We start from the raw sequence: 23,546 nt of genomic DNA, 5'->3' as shown, positions 1-23,546 counted from the left end.
TAATGACTTGATTTAATCCAGCCACTAAACTTTATGTAGCCTGTTAAAAAAGATGCTAACACTAATTATGCCACTTTGGAAAGGAAAGAAGGGGACAAGCATTTCATACCGACAAAGTGAAGCTCATAAATGTTGTAAATGAAATGAAACAAAATGAAGTAATCTATGATTAATCATACATCATAGACAAGAAGAAAAGAGAAAGAAGCAAGTGGTACAGTTAAGTACTGGAAAATCTGTTAGATATCCTTTATGATCAACATATCTAAGAAATAACCATGAACTGTCTAATTTGCAACATGCAAAAAAACCCCAGTATGATCTTAAATGGCTTAAACAGTTTGGCATACAACTCAGATTTAGAGGATAATTAGCATAACGATCTCTAAAAATCACAAGTTTTATTTACAGTGTTTGATTACCAGCAGGACATTTATCTCAAAAGATAAAAGGCAATGATTTTTAATCTTAAAAAAATACAAATTCAATAACAATTTTGACATGCTGTATTCTATAATTAACCTAAGAATTCATATAAAGCAATGCATATTTTTAAAACCCAATCTGTACCAAATATATTGTTGTCTTAATAGTTCAGAGGTTTTATTGTTTTATCTACTCTTCATGAACATGCATTTTTGTTACCAGAGGAACAGATCAATGGGGAAAGGTAGAAATTGATTAACGTGAAATGAAACTACACTAAATTCCCTCTGAAGTGCTCTTAAATAATTGTGATAAAATAAAATACACGATGACTAGAAAATTACAGAACAAGTGTATTATATTTTGACTTAATAGAGATGAGTAGTAGTCATTTTAGTTCTCAAAACTACAGGTGACAATTTTTTAACATTATACATATAAACAACACAATTCTGTCTTCCAAAGTACCTTTTATATCTTTCTGAAGAATATATGAGTGCTAGCATTTCTAAACCCCTTCCACAGCTTAAAAAAAAGGGAGCAATATTTCTCATACAAAGAATAGCTTCTTGTTGATAGTTGCTTTGTAGGATGTTTCACAGCCTTGAAAAGAGCATTTTAAAAAAAAAATCAAGCTACCTCTATGATATCACATTGCAGAACATTAAAAACTGTGAAGTCTGATAGGATCTAATGGTACAGCCCTAGTCCTTTAAAAGAAGGCTAAGACAGATTAGAAAATTATTAACTGTTAGAAGTACTGTCACCAATTTTAAGTACTAGTTTTATACTTAAGATTGTTCACTCAAGGTTAGATCAAAAGTATGAAATCTTTTTTTTTTACAGAACCATCCTACTGAAATACTGTTCAAAGTAAATTTTCCAAATTTTTATTAATGCTGGTTATTTTGTATATATGTCTTCATGCTAATCAATTGCTGGTTTTAAGAATAAGGCCAGAGAACATCATTAGTGTACTTGCCCACAAATGATAATAGGAAAAGAAGTACACTGAAGTGATTTGATACTGTACATATATAACTTTTCTGAAAACTGACGTTAGATACAGCAAAGCTACTCTTAGAGGGCATTAGGCTTAAATTTTTTTTTTTTTTACTCTGGCCAAATAATTGCCATAAACATTCTGACTCAGCTGTTTAATACTGGTGGATAACGGACTTGAAATAATACAGTCATTGCCATCAGTTTTTACTGACTCAACAGCATCATCATCTTGTCTATCACCTTGACCTGAAAAACATTAAAAGGATCAATGTGGTTAAACCCCTTGTATTGTCCATCTGAGAATTGCTGAGGAACCTGATGGAATATATGTGCTTTTGTAACAAATGAAGAGTAAGTGCCAGGCAAATCTTCTCTTCCTTGCAGAAGATTAACACTGCTAATCAATGACCTTTAGAGTAATCTAAACTGTATTTTTTTTTTTTGTGGTTTGTCAAAAAAATAGTAGTGTTTTCCAGATGAAAGTGGAGGACTGGAATTATATAAGTCCTGTGATGAACTGAGGTATGAACAACTGTTTTTATACAGGAACATGGCCTGAATTTGTGGATTTCCTCTATGTTTATTCTTTATGTTATGCACACATAAGAATAATGTATCTTTTTTTTAAATAAAAAAATAGTTCTGTATTCAGGAGGATTATTTTTAGAGCATTCTGGGTTTTTTTCTCCGAAGCAAATTACTTATAAACACAACAGAGATTCAACATCATGTTTTTCCAGTTTTTCTAATGTACTCTTACACAGAAGCTGCAAAAAAATGAACATGAAATTTTAGTATTCTACTTGTGCTTTTACTGTAAACTTGGTATCATGGACTTGGTTTATTTCAACGCTAAACAGTTTAAGCTCAGAGATGGAACAGGATGACCTGCCTTTTATAATCTTTAAATAAATCTGACTCTAACAACTTTAAGTCACAAATATGATAAGACATACTGTCCCTCTCTCTGAAAGGATTTCCAATAGCAGCATTGGCTCTTATCTACAGACAAAAGGAGCGTATTCATTAAAATAGTCTTTAGAACAGCATAGTTCTAAGGGAGAATATAAAGACATTTAAAATAGAAGCCAGGTTTCCTTTAATATTTTATGAATCTAGGTCAGATACCAGATTTTTGCATTCAATTACAATACAGTTTCCATTTGGGAAGAAAATAACACCACCATATCCACTACCCAGCTTCAGCTGTAAAGTACACCAGAATATAATTTCTGTCATGGAGCTTCTCATAATGAGGCAGCTCCCACTGCTAGTAAGAAATGCTTTAGTAAACGGAAAGAGACATAGATTTATTAACAAAATACAGTTACTTATTCATAAAAATGAATTCTACCTTCTGGTTCCAATTCTTCAGTTATTTCTGTCTCATTTCCAGAAGTAATTGATGTTTGGTCAGCTAACTGCTCCTCTGACAGATGTGAGAGCTTTTCTGTCTCCTGTTAAATTTCTTCAGCCATCTCCACCTTATCATCTGCTAGCCTTTCTTGTTTAACCTCCTGTCCCATATGCTACATAAAAAGATAAACCTACAGTCTTTTTAACACCTCTTGAATAGTAAAACTTACTAAAGTTCAAAACTTGAAGAGTTACAACCCATATTCATTATACAAAGCCTTTAAACAATGGTATTGCTTATGCAGCACAGGAAACAATGAGAAGTTGTCAACTGCAGTAACGAATAATTGATAAAGTAAAAATAAATTCTCTAACTATGTATATTTGTGAAAACGTAACTATTATAATCATTTGGTACCTGTCAACATATATACAGCCTCTTAGACTTCCAGATTTATTTATATTTCAGCTCTTTCAGTTCTACAAGACTCAGTTAAAAAAGCAAAAGAAAACAAAAAACCCCACCCCACTACCATCTTATTCAGTTAGCAATTTTACAACTAAATTATACGGTATTTTCTGTTTCAAAAGCAAACGAATATCATACAAAAAAGAATCAGCCTTGTTACACAGCACAAACATTCTCTAAGGTAAAATGTCTTCAGAGCATAACTTACTCTGAGGTAATCTTACTCCCTTGGTTCCCTTTGAGCTCAATCACATACAGTAACACCTCATCAATGGATGCAACATTGTAGGATTAGTCCAGGATGGAAACTTAGTGATGACTGAAGTCAATCATCTTAAACCCTAGAGAAGAGAGGCCCTGTTGTGCTCTCCTGGAGCACAGCAGCAGCACCAACACCTGCACCTGTGCACCTGCCTGCATGGGGCACCTCCCAGGGCTCACAGACCCTCAAATCTGCCACACTCGAAGGACCATAGCTGACAGTGAGGCCTGGGCTGATCCCCACCCACAGATTTCTAGAGTCCTCGAGGTCTAAACCCTGCTTGTTGGGAAACACAAAGGGATTTGATGTGATTTATTCACGGAACCCATGGTAGGTACCTTTTAGGTTGATAGGCGCCTGTACACACATAGAAACAGGTGCACATATCACTTTACCTGTGTATGTGAATTGATTATGGTATGAATGTCGCTATCTCATATCTACAGCTAAGTCATTGTTATAATTGTAGTGACCTCTATGGAATCACTTGGTAAATGTTAAAATACTCAGAGATTAAGTGCTGCAAAACTCCTTTGCACCCTTATCTTTGCATCCATATCTTGGTGCACTTACCCATCTTCACATTCCCGACTTTAGTATAAATCATTCCAAATTGCTTCTAATTTGATATTCTTTTGTATGCTCTAATCTGTGTAATAAGTGAGCCTTGCCAAGAAACTCTGTAAAGTCATGTTTTCACAAATTTGTATTAAACCCTGCTTTTGCCAAAACCTTTGATAGTGTTTCTTTAAGTGGCCAAACCACTTGTTCACAATACCTACTTAGCTATATTCTTAAGTTATTCCATTCGTTCATTACTTCCCCCAGCTATACATTGGTAATTTTTAGTGGGAAGGCAAAACAAACTCCATCCAAACAAGAGCAAAATGTGCAGGGCCAGAAGCTGGACTTCCATGATCCCTGTGGGTCCCTTCCAACTCAGAATGTTCTATGATTCTGTGATTCTGTGAGAATCACAGAACCATTCTGTGATTCTCTGAGTACTTCTGCAGTAGCAATGATAAGAAGCTGTAATCAAATCCTAGATACACAGGCCTTGAAGCGTATTAGAATATCTACTCAAGCTGCAGCAACTCTACTCACTAGCAATTGAAAGGGTAGTACCCTGGTGATACAGCTAAGAGTACAAGAAGCTATTAAGTGCTAATCTGGGGAAGGCAAAGACTGGCACTTAAACATTATGCCCATAGGAAGGACAGAAGATGGAAAACATTGCTTAATTTTCCACATTCAGCTTAACCAAATAATAGTACAACCTGTGATATTTTCATGCTCTGAATATAATTTTAAATTTAGCATTACATAATAAAGCTGTCTGTAACAACTGTCAATATGTCATAATATTAATGTAGCATAAGGTATTTTTATTTATTTTAGTATCACTTAAGGCCAATTGTGCAAATACTTGCTGTGGTCAAAGAAAATGTTTAAATATTCAATTTAGTATTAGACGTCAATAAAGCTACTCAGAATCTTAATGGTAAGCACATGATGAACTGAAGCCATGCTTATAAGAATTATTCACAACAAGTTGGCCCACTTTGTTCCATTAGATTGTTCACAGAAATACACCTTTTTAAAAATATACATTTGAAGAATCAAGTCTAAAAATATTCAGGTTACTTTCTGCCTGTGCTCTTCTTTTGTATACTTTATATATTGCCACAGTATATATCACAGTGTTGAGATACAAAAAGAGATTGCAGTCTTAAATATTCACTGAGAAGTTGCTCTACAGCATGGGAAAAACATGTATGAAATAATCTATTCAGTAGCTTAGAAGAAAAAGGTATTATTGTAAATGTACACAGCTGTAAATAAAAATCAGTGTATACTGAAAAGATTAAAAATTTCTGGATTAATGAAGTTGAACGACAATTAAACATGGCCAAGGGCCTGTATAGGCTTCATGTAACCTTGCACAGTAAATAGAATAGTGGATTATAATTTGAGAGACACTGTCAGAGGGACCTCTTTTCCATTAGAGCTTTCAATGTAGAGGAGAGAAGAAATACTGAATAAAGAATAAGTATTAATCCAACAGAAGAAGAATAAACGCAGCTGAAAAAATATAAGCCTCATTCAGCATATAATCTGTATTTGGTCGATTTTTGTACTTAATAGCTAGTCATAACCTTAGCATATTGTACAAATGTTCACTTAAAAGGCAGCTTTGAAATCACCAGCAATAGAAATGAAACTTTTCTGGGCAATATTCCTTAACTTCAACATAGGTATGACCTCACATCTTGAGAAAATATTAAATTTTTTCAGAAAAATACCTCTTTCTACTTTGATCTTGTCAAGGATTGCATTTTTGTCTGCTAAATCGGATTTGATAGCCATCTCTAGTTTAGCAATTTGCGTTTCAGTTGCTGTTCCTTTGATTTCCATTGCTGTTCATGGGTCATACAGAAGACACTGTAATAAAACATATGGCATGTGAAAAACTTTTAGAAAGCAGCTTCAACAGAAAATAATAAAGAAAAAAGCTTTTAGTGGCACAGAGACCACTGTCATCATGTCTTAGGAATTAAGTAAACACATGCTGGTCTGCTGCTGTTGAAACCAAGGCGCCTTTCTCAGGCTGCGGTTAAAAAACATGAAAGAGTCTGTGGGATGAGCAAAGGAACTGGCCTTAATTTAGAGCTCCAAAGTCAAAAAGTTGGCAGCATGCAACATTTGTGGGACTAGAAAAGGAATTCAGATGCATATCCCAGAGTAATCCACAACTCCAAACCTCAGCAACTGACAACTAACAAAACCATTCTTTCCGCATACAAAACCTCTTAATGTAGAGAACTAGGATGATCCACCTGATTTCTTTTAAATCTGTGAAACATGCAGAGCATAAAGTCAGTTGCCTGTTCAAAGAAAAATGTTGACCACAAAGTGACAACAGTTTTCTCATACTGTAAAACAACAATTCTGATACTGATTAAGAAGCACATTTAAAGTAATCTTTCTTCTACTTTAAGAAATAAAAACCAGAGATGGGCCAAGAAATTAGAATAACTATTTTGCCTGTAACATATTATTTACTTGTAAACTACCAATCTATGTGCAATAAGGATTGCATGGACACAGAATTAGAACTGTTGAAACCACAACAAAAAGTGTTACTCAGATGAAAACAAAATTAAATACATTATATAATTTACAGTGTAATTCTCAGTAGGCAAAAAGACAAAGCAATGCAATGAGTTTTCATATAAATTAGACACTATAGTCTTCATATTACTATTTTTCAATACTTGCATTCTTATTTACTGAAAAAAGGTCAATCTTAACCAAGCACAAACTGGTTTATTCACTTTTGTACTCTGAAAAATCAGTAATTGTAGGGTTTTGTAAACTAAAAAAGTCAGTTCCTCAACTCTTTACTTTGGTGAAGCTCATCAGCTAACAAACTTTATATTTTACATAGAAAAATGTACTAAAAATGTTCTGATATCTATCTATTTACCCACCTATCTCTTCAAGAGATCTACGTAACAAGCCTTGACCAGAAAAAGAGAGGAGACAGAGATGCTGCAGCAGGGATAGCCCACATAGGTTCACAGACTCTACATGCTGACTGAAAGAGTTCTGAGTACCTGTAAATGCATTTATCTTGCATATATTGGAAGAATGGCTCTAAGATTAAAGAAATAAAATACTATAGCATGAATTGAAAACCCTAAAGTATATAGGGTTTATATTCCTGATATGTATTTTTCATTAAGAAGTTGTATTTCCCTGTATTTTGTCTTCTTCTCATATTATAGCTAACCTATGTACACAGTTCTCTAGTCATAGAGCATCTTGTAGTGTGACTGTTTACAGCATGCATGAACTTAGACAGAGCTTCTAAGTCCTGCAGTAATAAATGCACCACTCTCCTATAATTTTGAAGATAATATGCAGGCAATATAATGCACTGAAACCACTACCATTCCACAGTATTGCAAAGGTACAGAAGAGACAGTGCGTTCTTTAATGCTTAAAGTTCGATTGGCTACTAGAAGGAAAGCATAAATCTCTTCAAAAAAAAGAAATACTGTCAGTTTTCACACTTCTGAAAATGTTTTCAAGTTTGAATGACAACACCCAGTTGTATGTGAGTTCATCAGCTTTAGGTAAAATTACTTCACATAAGGATGCAGCCAGGTATTATTTCAGTTTTTCAGAAGACTGTCCTGGGAGAAAAATCATTAAGCATTACTATGATGGTCGTTATGAATTTGGATGTTTAAATGAAGAACATTTTAGAAGACAGGTTTTATCCAAGCCCATATAATGCTAATGTTTATGTCAGTTCGAATTGAGTCCACGTGTGTTGCTTTCTTCTTTCGAGTTTTAAGGTTACTTTTACTTGAATTCATGTGGAATTTCTTTCATATTTACTGTATTTCACTGGAGTTAGAGCCATCTGTGTAACTATAATGGTCAACCACATCTGGCACCATTTCCTTTGGAAGGAGTTTAAGAATTGCTAGATTTGCATTACAAGGTCATATGAAAACAATTCCTCCAAACCTTTTATACAAACGAATTGTTTTCTTGGATACTAAATACTAATGACTGAATAATAAGAGTCAACGGACAAATTCATACTCGTTCTTTGCAAACAGTTCGGCAGTCTTGGCTTTGGCAAAATTCCCATCAACATCAAATAAATGTCCCAAAAATAACTTTAGCAAAGAATGGGTTTATGCACCTTTGCCTCCAGGCACCTGTGGACACTGGCCTACCCACTGCTAGCATACATAAGCTGTAGTAAAGTTGCATTGCTCGAATAGGCAACCAAAAAAGCTGGCCAGCAAATGGTGGTTATTTAATACTTCTCTTTCTAACTGTTACCTATACAGTAACATGGAATGATGAAACATGAATCAATGTTTAAATGAGAATATATGAAAAGACAGATCATTTTAGTAAAAGAAACACCACATTATAGATTACTGTGCTATAATGGAAACTTATTTCAATTTCTCTAGTTAAATATCTTTTTAAGTCATCCCATTATGTTTTTAAGTAGAACAGAAAATTTCAAGCCAAGACTGTTAAGTTGATTTCTTCGTAAGAATTATTTCTCTGAATAATGATGGAGAATAAACAAAAACATAATAAGAAATATTTATGACATGACTGAATTTTGGAGAAATCTACAGCAAGTAACTTAAGTGAGAGACAAGTGACCAACTTCACCATATGAAACTCTAAATATTGTGATTATACAACTGTTGCATGTCCTAAGTAAAAAAAAAAAAAAAACCTTAAGCTCTTTGTTCTCACAGTTTTTTATTACTATAATTTTTAAGTTCACCGTAGGCTGTACAAAAATTATGACAAATGCCGTAAGAATAATATGAACAAAATTTGGTATCACTCACATTATGCTTAGTCATTGGTATTCTTTGATAGATATCATACTGACAAGCCAAACACATTTTAAGAGAAGAAATAACTTGGATAGAAGAAAAGACTTCAAGATGTACTTGCTGCAATTATTAGCTCTAGGACATGTGTCTTATTTTCTAACCCTCTTCAGTGTAAAAGACAACACAGGTTCACAATAAAGGAAAAGTTCGTTTGAAGGTCATTTTTTCCTTTAATGTGCTTGTGGCAACTAACTATAATTACTTCTTCTCTGTACCAGAGAATTTCTGAATCATATCGTAACAAGGTATTTTCATTTTCTTTTTAAGCACTGCTCATAAAACTTATACATCTTATTATGTATAGGAACCTTTGTAAAAACTCATGTGAACCTACACATAAATTGCAAGCAGAATCAGAAGCGAAACGGTAGCTATTACCACAACAACCAAACCACCCCCCAAAAATAAACATTGGAGAAGCTGTCAAAGATCAGACTTTATGTAAGTTCATTGAGACGTGCTAGAAGAACTTACACAAATGTTCAAATACCACTTTTTTCAAAAAACCAAAACCAAAAACCCAAATGCAAGAAAAAACCGAAGGAATATATGTCTACCGAAACACACTCTTCTTTCAATAACCCCAAAAAAATCTACTAGAAATTAAAATAAGAGCTTTTTGAATTTATGTTTGAAATAAAGTGATTCCTACTTATTTTTAATTACATTTTTATAGAAGCAATCTACTATTTCAAAAGGATTAGAACAAGTATGGAAACCAGTCTGTTTCAACAGGGCCTATGAAATACAGCAGAGCCCCATGAAAGTTTCCTTATACAGTCATACAATGAACTGCAGCATGAACGTACTTACACGCGTGCAAAACCACAAAACATGTATACACACACTACAGCACACAGTATATAAAGGTCTATTAAAAAAGGACTGGAATCAAATTTTCTGTATCCAGAAACCCAAGCTTACCTCATGCAGCTTATCGTAGTTTTTTTTCAAGAACTCATTCTCTTTTTCTGAATTGTTTATTCCTTCCTGTAACTAAAATGAAGAGGGAAGTTTCAAGTAATGCACAGCACAAGAGGAAATTACAATGAATGTGTGAGCAGAAACAGCAAATAATTTTTAGGCAATGTCAGGCTATTATTTGTTCTTTTAATACAACTGTCTTAGAAGTTTCATAAGAAGATAAATCCACATGGATTTACATTTGGCTCAGTCTTTTTCATGCTGTTTATATGAAGCTGACACTAGCATGTTGCAGTTGATCAACAGGATCTATTCACATTCTGTCTTATGCAAAACAATATAAAAACCTGGAGCACTACATTTTTAACTTTCCTTTTAGTAAATGAATATCAGTATTAGCTAGTGTATGGCTTTTGCATAGAAAATATTTTTATTGACATTATAGAAACAACATACCCTTGCTTCCAAAACACTCACTAAAGCAGGATATGGTTTTGAAGACATGAGATACTTAAACTGAGAATATCTGCTCTATGCATTACAACACCTTAAAGGTTTGGAGGAAATATCTATGCGGTAACCTTGGTAAACTTGGTTCATGTAAAACACATTTACAAAAGGTAAAGCAGGTGGCAAAACTAAATACAAGTTGCTACAAAATGCAAGAAAAACCAAGTAAATTTGCACACTCTTATTCCTCATACACTGAAGAAAATGGGGAAGAAACCATTTGATTTTTAGCCCTGTATCTGGACAACTTGTTAGTGATGACAGAAGTCTCTGGGAGTCACTAGCCAAAGAAACAGGAGTGACTGATTTGAACTGCTCAGTAAGATGCAACACTGTACTCTAATTAAATCAGGTTCAATGAATACTGAAAACTAGCAATACATGATCAATAAGCCAAGTATTATAATTCTTTTTCTATTAATAAACCACTTGCTTAGTATCACAACTGACATGATATCTCATGCTTTAACCTCAAGTATTGTCCCAACACTGGTGTTTGGACAACATGGCACAGGGACCAGGTGTGGTTCATAATTCTATGGAATGCAAACAGCATTTCGGTCAGAAGTCTTTCTTTTGAATAGGATAAAAATATATATAGTACCGGGTCAGTCTTCTACATATGTTTGAAAGGTCTACTCATATCTCCTCCATTAAAAGGTATACCAACACTTCTTTTTCCCTTATCTACATGTACAACTAAAGTAAAAGACTTTAGCTCTTGACCACAACCTCACCTCTTCTGTCCCTCTGCTTGAAATAGTTACTAATTGCATTTTTTTTTTGAAGATGGAACCACTTTAGCCGCTCCTCTTTAAGCTGTCCGTTCAGTTCATCGCCTTTTGCTAACAAAGCATCATGGCTGGTCTTCGAGTTCTTTAGGCTCTATGGAAAGGAAAGAATATCCAGAAAAAAATAAAATAAATCACACCTAGTAGAATCTTACAATGCTGCATATTCCAACAGTGGTCTCTTCTGGCAGTATTTAGTGTATATATTCTCAATGTGGTCAACAGGAGACACTCTTGATCCAAGTAACTGAATGCACGGCCGGGGGAAGGTGGCACTCTTGGTGCTCTCAGGAACATTAAACCCTCAGTTCAGTCATGATGAAAACGACCAAGAAATACATCTGTTAAGCAATTAAAAGATTTTGCTGTGGTTATAGTGGTTAGACATGCTGACCAAAAAACACTGCAGCAGCAAGCAAAAATGAATGTTGACCACAGTTATGGTAATCACAGAACTTGCCACAGCTCTGTTAACCCTTAATTGTAGATATGTAATTGTTTCATAATCCTAATACACTCAGTTCTGTCTTCCTACTAGTAGTACTTTAAAGAGGGACTTCTGATTTCTTTTACGTTTTCATTTATTTAAATGGATTATATTAAGGCACACTTAACCAATTTTAATACTAAATGAAGGATGCTGACAGAACCTCTATTTTCAGAATATTAGTTAATTCTATAGTGGCTACATTCCACAAATGCTTTCATAAAGCCTCATTCATTAAGAATTTCAATGTAAATCACATTCAAAGTATGACTTGAAACAACAGAGCCCACAAGCCAATCATCTGTTTAATAAAATGATTGTATGAAAATTTATGTTATGATTATGAAATGATTATGAAAATATATATGAGTATAGATAATGCAGGATAAAGTTAGCTTCAGCTTTTTCAATATACTATTTCCTACAAAGTAGTTGAATAGAGAAGCTGAATCTGAATCCTGTACGAATTGTTTAGGTTCAGTTGCATCTGAATATACAAGAAACGAATAAAACCCCATTGAGTATAAGCCACCAACTTGATCTTCAACCTTTCATATCTCGTTTCTGAGTTGGAAAATATCATGGAGAATAAACAACATTAGCAGTTAGTCTTATTTCACAGAGTGAATAGAGTGTATTGTTCATCAATATTTAACAATCTTTCTTCAGTGCTCCTCTTGCTCTGTCCTGTATCTGCGAACTCTATTGCAATAACTTCAAAGAATTACACCTTAGAAATATTTTTTACAGTCTTAATTCTCTCCATATTTCATTTTCTTTCTTATCAAAATCACAATCCTTAAAGTCTATAACCCTTCCAACTGTCCAAGAGAACTCATTTTTTCTTTCTCATCTCTTAGCTTCAATTTTTTACCTGCAGTTCTCTTCCATTTCAACACACAATATACGAAGAAAAACAAACAAATTAACTAACTAACTAAACACCTTGGCAAAGCTCCTTTCATAGATTTCATCCTTGTCTCTTTCCTTAATTTCCAAAAGAAATGAAACCAAATCCATCAATAGCATTTTTTCTACCGAACGTCTCATTAAAAACACAAAAAGCTTCCACCTGAAAAGTCTCCTTGCTTCCACTTGATTCTATTCCTTCAGTGTCTCTGCTACTCTCCTGACCATTTTGGATTAGCTTTCCACATTAATTTTAAGGGGACCATGACTACAACCTCATTATTTTTGTATTTTTCTAAAATGCATTCTTTACCTGGATCATCTTCTACATCTGAGTATTCCATCAGCCTTTTTTTCCCCCTTATACATAAACTGTTTCTAGCTTGCTGTCCCTGGAGTATCCCAAGACTGAGGTCATGACAATAATCAGGATGATGATTTTCATTGAATATTTCTAGTCTGGAATTTTATTTCTTTGGGAAACATGTCTTGAACTTGTTGTCAGTTCGAAATAACTCATTTAAAGAAAATGGTTATATAAGTACTGCACAAATTAACACCAACGTCTCTACACTGCAGTTGTGCAGTTGTACCAATCATTCAAGGGAACTGACTCTCTTCAGTATTTTAATCTGTACTTCCACAGACTAACATATTTCATATTATAACTTAAGACACGCTGAATACTCAGTTTATAATTGAAGCAAATAAATTTACCAATGAGATCAAATATATACTCAAAACCAGCCAAACCTCCCCAGCTTTATCAAAGACCGATAAAGTGAGGGGGGTCTGGTACCCCTTTTTTCGGAAATCAGTATATTTAAGCCAAAGCTCTCTCTTTAAATCATCAGGAGTCTCTTTCAGTAGCCAGACAACTCAGTTCACTCTTACAATCTGCCTGGGATGACTCTGCAGATGAAATCACTAAGACCTCCTAGACCCTTCTGAAAAAACCCAAAATTTAAGACTAAAAATCCTTACTCTGTTCGGAGCAGCTTGAGAGAAATGTAATATGTGGTTCATCATCATGTACTCATTATTGACTCAACATCAAGAACTGTGTATTTTTTTTTTCATTTAGAAAGGCTTACATGATGAGAATATATAAATGTACTAACCAAATTCCAAATCTCTCTTGAAACTGGAGAAATTTTCCTTCCATTGCTGAAGGTACACTGCTCTTCTCAACCAGCTGTTTACAGACCTCGATAATTTCCACATTGTCCTGAATGTTTAGTCTTCAAATTTAAAAAGAAATACATAATGAGCTTAAAAATACAAAATGAATTATCATATTAGTTTTGTTTTGAAAAGTTGAACTCTTTTGCAAATCAGCTTCCTACAATGCATTTGGAAGAAGACTTAGTGTGTAATACCCAAATTAATTTCTTCTTCTATATTTCATATTACACAGTGTAGGTAAATAAACATGATGATACAGCAGCTTCAAATGCTACATCAGAATCTTTGATTATTGACAGAAAAAAACCCCATTCTATACTTAAAGTGATTGTTTGTTTTCTATTCACTTTTCCACCATCTGAAGTATTTAGTGTCAATAGAATACCATTTTATGGAATTTCCTCTTATAGTTTAAACATATCAAATACTGCTAAAAAGAAGTGACTCAGCAACTTATAGCACCTGAAGGCTTGTATTCCAACATGCTGCAGGTGTGTGTTACCTACACAAAAATCACATAATACCTATGTAGATATTCTTACAATTCTAAGATTACAAGATTTGAGGAGGATTTGTATTAATATAAATTATTATAAAAGCCAAATAAATCTTTAACATTTGAAAAGGTAACTTCTCTTCCAATATTTATCTATTTTAGACATATTGGATTACTGTCACAATGCTACACTGCAGCAAGAGAATGGACTACTAAGCTTACACATCTGTAAACCAGCTGACTACATGAAATACTTTCCTTTTATTCTTCAAAATATCAAATGCTTTTGTGTTTTGGCATTGTCCAGTTAATTGTCCTTGCACAGAAGATAAACACAGTCACAAATCTGAGATCTTCCCCAAGAAACAGGCCTAACTCAATGCTAAAACTATCATGTGTCTGAAACATGTTATCTACAGAAATTAAAGTTGTGGTGAGTATAGACAGCAGCACTGTCTCATGCTAGCTATTTAAAAGCTAATGTAGTGGCACGTTTTTATTAATCTTGTTCCACACATCAAACAAAAGGGTCTGATGCCTTCAAAGGCTTTTTTTTCCCCCTTCTTTTTTTAAGCAGGCTCTTTTTTTTTTTTTTTCTTTTTAAGTAGAAAAAGGAGCAGATGATAGTGAAATTTATGATGTACAGATGTAAACTCCATAGCTTCTGACAGTCAACATTAACTATTTTTTCAACAGTGAATGAAACAGTACTTGATTTAAACAGGTTTTAGATACTACTACTATGGAGCAAATTACTTAAATTCAAAAGTGAAAAATTACTTTTTATTTGGATCATTTCAATTCTTGCAACTGTAAGAGCTAGAGAAAGCATGTACAATTACTTACTTATTAGTGCATTACATTGATCACAATTTCTTTATTTATGTATATAAAATATGCCTAAGAAACGTCCATTGCATCCAGGCATATGAAAAAGAGCTTGCTGTTGGACAATGAGATCTTTTCAGATTTCGTGGGCAAGGCACAGTTAATCGAGGAAGACTCTGTTGGGAAGGATCATTTTTCTAGAAATGAAGTCACAAACCAGTAGAATAGAAAATTATGATCTTCACAGGCTTCTCCCTCCCAAGTAGGTATATTCTGCTCCCTGAACATCTGCCCAAGTATTCTGATATTACTTAAAAATAGGGGTTATATACAGATTTAATAGAAATTAACTAGTATTTTTCACTTAAACAAATATTTCCCTCAAAATAATGAGTAAGACTAAACTTGTACTGAGATAGCTGAATCAGTACTTATTTTAGTGCCCAGAAAGTAATAAAATTTGCCACAGAACCTGGACACACTGAAGTAGAGCTGGAACAGAAGTCAGAAAAAGAAAAGGAGCTAATATCCCTTTGGAGGCAATAAGATGAATTAATGGGCAAACTGATCTAGCTCTGTGCCTTCTATCACAACTGCAGAAATATGGAACATGAACTCTATTCTTCCTTTAAACCTCATCTTCATGCTGGCTTTAAAAGTCTGAAATGGAAAACGAAGTTAGGAGAAAGTGACTCTTAAAAAAGCTAAGAATTATTTTTGGGGTTAATGTCTTAAGTACACTAAAGAGACAATCTCTTTTCCAGACCTCTTATCATTTGGATTAAAAGCATATAGAGTGGAGTCCCAATAACAGGCTGAGGAGCAGCTGTGTGGGAATGGGGCACTGATAGCAACTTACACCAGAAGGAAATGATCAAAGAAACGATCTTGACCTCCACTGTACAAATTTATGCCAGTAAATCCCAGATGGCTAAGCTAATAAAATCGAGGTCTAATTAAACCACATCCCTTGCATCTTGTCTTTGCTTCCATATGAGCAGGACATGGATACAGTACTGAGACTACTCTTAAGGAGTCCTGACTATTGTATTAACTGGAGTAGTGGCTCAAAAGCTTTATCCATTCACATTCAAAAGTGGAAAACCAAGTAAGTAAAATACATATCACCACCAAACTTCTCAAACTTGCCCTCTGTCTGGCAAAATAGGCAAAAGGCTTTTCAGCTAATTCCTCTCAACCACAAATACACCAATAGCCAAGACAGACACACAGACTCCCAAGCAGAGAAGAATACAACATGAATGTGCACTACTACCTAATAGATCTACATACATCTAATAGATTTAAATAATACAGTGATAATATATTTAAATCGAGTCACAATGCAGCAAAAAATGCCAAAGGAATTAAAAACAGATGGGCAAATAAGCTCTTCATTAAAAGATCAAGTAAACAAAACACACACACAAAAAAAAAGCATAAACATGCAAATACCTGTTTCAAAAATGAAGTCTGGGATGGCTTTAAAGATGTTTTTGGAAAGTACCATGAGTTATTAAGTTATTTGAAGATACCTGCTTGCAAAATTATTGTATTTAGAATTAATGTTTTACCTTGCACACTGTGTACCATAGACATCAAACCACAAGGCTGTGGTTTTGGCCATCTTTTAATTATGAACAGTCAAGCTAATTGTAGATAAATTTTGTACTTAAAATGTGTTCAGTCTAATAATCCATAGGCCAAGTTTGTCCCTTAAGGTGGATTTATAAGTTCCTTAAAGAATCCCAAAACAAACTCCAATTAAATATGGAAAAAAACATTGATTGCAGCCACATTACAATAATCATCTCAAGGAGTGTTGCATATGAACTCACCTCTGTTATGTAGCTCTTATGTTAGACAGAAACTGCAGCAAAGCTGCAAAGGCAGCTTTAAAATATTACTGGATTTTTTGTGAATATAGGACTCAGGATAACCAGTACCTCCCTTCCTTATTGATGATGGACTAATGATTAACTATGGCTGCTTCACTAATTGGAAACTACAGTTATTTCAATCACAAGAACTTCTTCAACATGTAGCACAATAAAGAATGTTTTCCTAAAGGTTGACAGTAACCTAACTGCAGGCTGACATCAAATGGTGCTACAGCAAAGAGATTGGTGGAAGTCCAGTCCTTTTGGCACCACTCAGTTCCTAAAGAATTTCAGCACTGTCTTTACATGGTTATGTAGCAGGATGATAGCCACGTGTTTTCTTACAAAACACAAGAAAAAGCTGCTAATAATACCAAAATTCAAAGACAAGCTACAGAGATGAACTAAGATGACCTTATTGGTCACCCAAATGTCCAGGTTTTTTCCAGTATTCCAGAATTGACAGTTTCTTCTCTGCTAATATAAAGATTAAAAATAAGAATTACACAGAACCTATAAATCTGTTTATTTTTTTATGCAATAAAACAACTCATACAGACTGTTCTAGATAGCAGTTACAAGACTCTCAAGAAAGCAAGCTAATGAAAGTCTCCTTAATGTATCATGTACATATCCCTTTAAGTTCTGGCTCTGGTTCATTCAGCATCAAAAATACATGGAAAACATGGGGATTAAGAGTCTTCCATAAAGTACTCTGATGGCACAATTATAGAACACACACTACATGTATACTGGTGGACACTTTTCAATTTATTTCCTAGTATCTTCAGTCAAATACAGTAACTCTCAAATACTAATGCATCTTCTATCAGGTTTCAAGCTAGAAATAGACTGTAAAGGAAATACTTCCAGAACTTCAAACATGAACTCAGAGACAGTAACTTATCATGGTTTGGATACAAGTAATTTGATAAACATAAATAAGGATCTGTACTACTTTTTAAAGCCTGACTTTATTTAAGGACTTTTTTAGATGAATTTGAAGTGCATCTTTACTTTCAAACTCCTTAAAAGTTTTCACATAAATATGGTAGTTGACATAGAATTTAGATGTTATCTTCAGTTTCTATTTGCTGCATGTGAAGAAGAGTGTTTATACACAAATGACGCACAGAAGTTCTTCGCAACAGATTATTTTCAAACGATGAAAATAATATTTTAAATATTTTCTGAATTCACTGGAGGCACAGACTGAGAAATTAATTTATGATAACAACTTCTTTAACCTATTTAAATGATATAAAGGAAATTCTGAATAGGGGAGACTTATGACTCTGTGAATAATTTAACAGCAAACATTATGATGTATTATTTATGTAGCACCACTGATGCACAAAAGAATGCTTGCACATAATAGCGGGGTCGTCAGTCCCTTGAAAGGCAGTTAAAGAACTGATGACATATTTCTCATGCATGGAGAACTTCCACTGGAATCAAACAAGTAAGGAATGCAGGATCATGCCACATTAGATTCTTAATACAGTTAAAGGTAACAGTCTGAAACTGAAACAGTCAAAAAGGGGAAAATACATGCAAAGCTGTAGAATTTTGCATGTATTTTTTGCAAAAGTAAGAGAGAGAAAGAAAAAAGATTCAACTAATAGAGGCTTTATTATGAACACATTCTGCATGCATGTTTGCCTGACTTTGCTGCACTGCACAGCTACACCTAATTTGCTAATCTACCCTTATACAAGGCCAATAGTTTTCTACTATTTCTAGACTCCAAATTATTCATGGGTGCTAAGGAACATTAAATTGCTTGATATGAACTTATACCTAAAATTTTGTAATAATTATATCGAAGATCTTTTGGATCAATTGGCTATGGTATCTTCAAAGCAGCCAAACATAAAGCAGATACAGTAAGGTATATTTATTCTTTGTGGATTTTTTTTGTCTCTTCACACCTTAGAAACAGCTAAGCTCTCCTGAATTTTTCCAGCCATCTTATTTTTGGGTAAGTGTCCTGCATATTTTCTGATCTGAATTAAAAATGATTTGAGATTCAGATTCAAGATTTGACTGAGCAATCTAAGTGTTCACTTCTTTAAAAAAAGAGGGCACATACCCAACACAAGTCTGTTGGGTTTGTCATCACTGATCAAAAGGGCAGGACAAGAATATATGCAAAACAAAAACATGAAATAGTCTGTGCTAATGAATATTATAGAAAGTATGCTCTGACCTTATGGATTACAATACTACTGTGTTCAAGTTCTGAGTATTGGTTACTACATTTCTAGTAAGTTTTCACCTTAGGAAAATGTGTTCAAGAAATTGCATATTCAGAAAATTCAAATTACCAGAATCCCCTCTGGTTTGGACAAGGCCTCAAAAAGCAGACAGGCACACTAGAACTTCTGCAAAACTCCTGAACATTGTTAGCTGAGCAGGACGTTCTGTGGACAACTTTTCCTTTTTTTAAATTATTCGTGCTTTCGTCAGTTTAAGAATCTCTGCCTTAATCAATATGGTTCCAATCCTAGTTCAGCACAGGACATCTTACAACTGGATCTGCTCTTATTACAAGATAAGTCCTCCCACTCTGTCATATCAACATTTGATATGTATTCCCAGAACCAAGTTACCCTCTTCTATCTCATAGCCCTGGGCCTGAATAAATTTATTATATTTCTACCCTCATTCTGCATTTTTAAGATAAAAACCAAACAAACTGATTTTGGGAACAAAACTGCCCAATTAATGATATGAAGTGTACAAACATAGGTGTGTTAAAATTGTCAAAACTTGCCCTACATATAAATTACAGGCAAATTGGTAGGGACAAACACATTTTTTTATCTGTCTAAAACCATGAGAATTTTTTCTGTTCTCATATACCTGAATCAATGTAATGAAAATGAAGACTGGTGTGAGGGTGTAACTGGCCAGCTGCCTGACCCATAGCTTCTGGACGTTAAGGAGACAATTCTGATGACTCAGGTTTGAATCAGAGCTGTAACTGTTTGTTGAGGATTTTTAAAACACATTATCAGTTCAGTGTATAAGTTAACTGAGTACAACTACTACAAATGTCCCTACGAAAGTTTTAAAGTGTGAGTTCCAAATCTAACTAAATAAGTAAAGGACTGAGAGTGAGACTGCCTTAAGCAGTAAGTCTCGACAGTAAAAAGCACCATTATAGATGGCTGCATTGTAGTATTTACTTTTCAAAGTCCACACGTGTGATAGATTTTTCAAGTCTGCAGTACTGTGCACATATGTATCAAGAGACTAGAACAAACCTTGAAATTAAAAAAGGAAAAACATGTGCAAACAAATGACAGATGTGAAACTTTGTTATAACATGACAACACTAAACTTTTTCATACACTACTTTTATAACCCTTTAACATGTAGAAAGTTATACTAAGGAAGTCCAATGATTTTAACTATTAGAAAACTTGCCTGATAGCTACTCTCTTTTCAAATCTGTACTTTTGTTTAACCCTGACTACTGTGGATTCTCATAATAAGGACTTCAAAGGCAAACAAGCTATCATGACTACTATAAATGAATACAAGAACAAGGGGAAAGAACAATCTTTCTGCTTACAGGTACTAGCATTGCCCACTGATGAAAAAAAAGAGTATGGACTTGCTACAGTGAAGCAATTATTAGGGGTACTGATATAAACCACTGTTTTTAATAAATGTGAATTACACCTTTCCTTGTATGCTCTGGCATACCAGCAGCCTCTCTCACTTTTTTGAGACCACTGCTAATAAAAGATTGAACACAGCTGTATGGACAAGGTCTATGGCCTGGAATCTGGAGCTGCTGGTCAGCTGAAAGGAGTTTTCTGGGGAGGCTCTCGTTTTGCTTCTCAAGCTCATGAACTCTTTCTTGCCAATGCTCAATCCTTTCTTGCAGCTCCAGGCCTGACCCAGCCACTTGGGGCCGCCACCAACCTGTTCAGACTTTTTTTATCATTAACAAGCTGTATTAACTTGGTCATTCTGGGGAAAATAATAAAAAGATGAAAAAGAATGTGAAAAGTCAGCATAAAAAGCATTCTGTTGAAAGGAACATAATCACTGTGAAGACTTCAGCACAGAACCTGAATAATAAATTTCAGGTTTTGATATAACTATTACTGCCTGTGAAGAACTCTTTGAAGATAATTGAAACCACTGTGCAGCAATCTGCTTTATTGCACTGACAAATAACAGTTTCCTAAGGCTTATCATTTAAGGTTAGTAAAGGGAGGACACATATTTACTCCATATGGTGCTTAAATGTAATTTTTAACGCATGACCTTATATAGGAACCTCTGCATGCTGTAGTAAAGTTACAGGTTTGGGATGTGGGGGGGCAAACTATAAAAGCTACAACTCCACAGAACATTCAACTATTGAAAGAATGCTAATAATATGCAACATTCCAATGATATACAATTTCTAGTATTTTAGGATTTAAATATATATTTCATGTCTAAAGTAGCTAAAATATATAGGTGGAGATATTTAAGAAGGTACTTTGAAAAAAGACTTAACAGTTCTCATTACCATACTCAATTTTATACTTGGCAAGTAATACCAGTGTGCTTCAGAGAAGGAACAGTTAGCTGCAGAATATAATTAGATACAGAGGGTATGGTTGTCATCTGTCTTTAAAAGGATACAAATTTTGCTTTTGGTATCTCAAGAGTTGTACCTTTGATTTTCCCTTAGTTTTGATAAACATTTGTAAGCTAGAACAAAAGGCAGAGAGGGCACATGGGGCTGATGTAACATGCACGAACAGAAAACATACCCAGCAGTGAATGCAAAAAACTTGGCATATAAAGAAAGACAAGGTGGCTTTGATGAGAGAGACAAGTTCAAGACTTTACAAAGTCGGTTGCACATCTTCGAGACCTGTATCTGGTTTACAGGAAATCTATTTTTGAAGGTCCAGAAAGAAAACTGAAAATAAGGACACACTTCATTTGTTTAAAGGGGCTTGTTTTATTTTTTGTATACTTGTGGACAGAAGCTTCTACTTAAAAGAACAAAAGTGAAACAAAAAAAAAATTCCATAATAACTTCAGGATGTCACAGAATGTTACTTGTCTGTAAGCAGGTTTTTTGTTTACGTGGAGTTTTTTCAATGTTCTTCTACTGCAAATTCATTCCAAACTTCTAGTTAAAAGGGTTTTGGCAAGGAATGCTGGAAAAGAAATTTAGCTTGAGGAGTTAAGTTTTTTCACTGGCAAACACTGTATTTTTTATTTTCTGTGCCATAAAGTATTAATTCAGGTATTCCAATTTGGACATTCCATGTAATGCTATCTAAGTGGATGATGAGTTCATTTGGTAAGTCATCTAAGAGAAACACAGGAAATGCTGTTTAGAATAAGCAAACAATTCATGTGTTCCACCATCTTAGATTTGACAACAGCCTGACAAAAAAGATGGAAGTTATGTCATGCTGGTCAATTTGTTCCTGACTTACTGAATACTGAGTCAAAAGGAAAAAATGCTTTGGACTTAAAAAAATTATGAAATAGTCCCATCTACAGAGACAGTATTTTCAGTTGCCCATTTATGAAACTGTTAGCCACACCTTGCTTGGATGCAGTGTGATTTTATTAAGTACAGCACAGTGTGAGCACACAGCCATGGTGCTTTTGGATTAATTAGCCCTCCTGCAAAGCAGTAGCACTACAAACAGTTCTGCTGAGCCCCGACTGGTTTGCCAGCTCAGCACGAAGTTTAATAATAAGCCTGAAGTTCCTTGGGTACATTAACGATCACAGAATCACAAAATCAATTAGGTTGGAAAAGACCTCTGTGATCATGAAGCCCAACCTTTGACTGAACATCACCTTGTCAAACAGACCGTGGCACTGAGTGCCACGTGCAGTCTTTTCTTAAACACCTTCCTGGGCAGTCCATTCCAAGGTTAATCGTCCTTTCCGTGAAGAAATTGCTCCTAATGTTCAACCTGAACCTTCCCTGGCTCAACTTGAGACTAAAGGGTAGATGACAGTCAACTTCTTGACGGCCAGAGAAGCACAAAAATATGGGTGGAATCTTACTGTATAGACCATTTTGATTCTAGAATGAAATTCCTGATGAAACATTAAGCTTCTACAGCCTCTTCTAACAGCTCCCAGAACACCTGCTGTACTCTGACAGCATAGCTCTGAATCCAAGGTACCAGCTCCAAAGTGACAGACAGTGCTGTGCCTCTCCATACGGAAATCTAATACAGTCCACCACAAAGACATACATACACAACCAGAAATTAAAACAAAAATTAATTCCAAAGAATGATTTTCGCTACTGCTTTAAAAAGCGCTCAGAGAAATCAGCATTTTTAATTTGTTGATGTTTTAAAGGACAAAAATACTACTGTAAGCTAAAATAAAAGTATTAACCCCATACCTTTTCATTTTCTCCTCTTGCTTATTTGCATGCTGCTTGAGTAAGACGTGATCACCATGTACATGAAGAAATCTGTCCTCCAGTTCTTCTTGACTGATTTGTTACATAGCTTGCTGAGCTTCTACATTCTGTGCAGTTGATGATTCTACCCAAACCAAGACAACTTTAAATTACTTT

General features: G+C 34.5%; 1 long non-coding RNA gene across 16 annotated transcripts in view; it reads right to left on the bottom strand.

The window, feature by feature from the left end:
• Positions 1-23,546, bottom strand: part of LOC116449779 — a 51,095-nt gene that overhangs the window by 22,469 nt on the left and 5,080 nt on the right. For 14 of the 16 annotated variants that reach the window (XR_004242546.1, XR_004242548.1, XR_004242536.1 and 11 more), the window contains 4 exons: positions 23,370-23,514; positions 11,134-11,281; positions 9,887-9,958; positions 5,822-5,960 (listed from right to left, as the gene is read on the bottom strand). This is a non-coding gene — a long non-coding RNA (uncharacterized LOC116449779). Of the gene's footprint in view, positions 1-2,785; positions 2,961-5,821; positions 5,961-9,886; positions 9,959-11,133; positions 11,282-13,704; positions 13,825-23,369; positions 23,515-23,546 lie in introns of all 16 variants that reach the window. The other 2 variants (XR_004242544.1, XR_004242540.1) reach the window with 2 other exon arrangements.

Source organism: Corvus moneduloides, chromosome 12 (genome assembly GCF_009650955.1).
Source record: "Corvus moneduloides isolate bCorMon1 chromosome 12, bCorMon1.pri, whole genome shotgun sequence".
NCBI classification, from domain to species: Eukaryota; Metazoa; Chordata; class Aves; order Passeriformes; family Corvidae; genus Corvus; species Corvus moneduloides.
The sequence above is the reverse complement of the archived record's forward strand: the minus strand, read 5'-3'. Positions and strand labels throughout refer to the sequence as shown.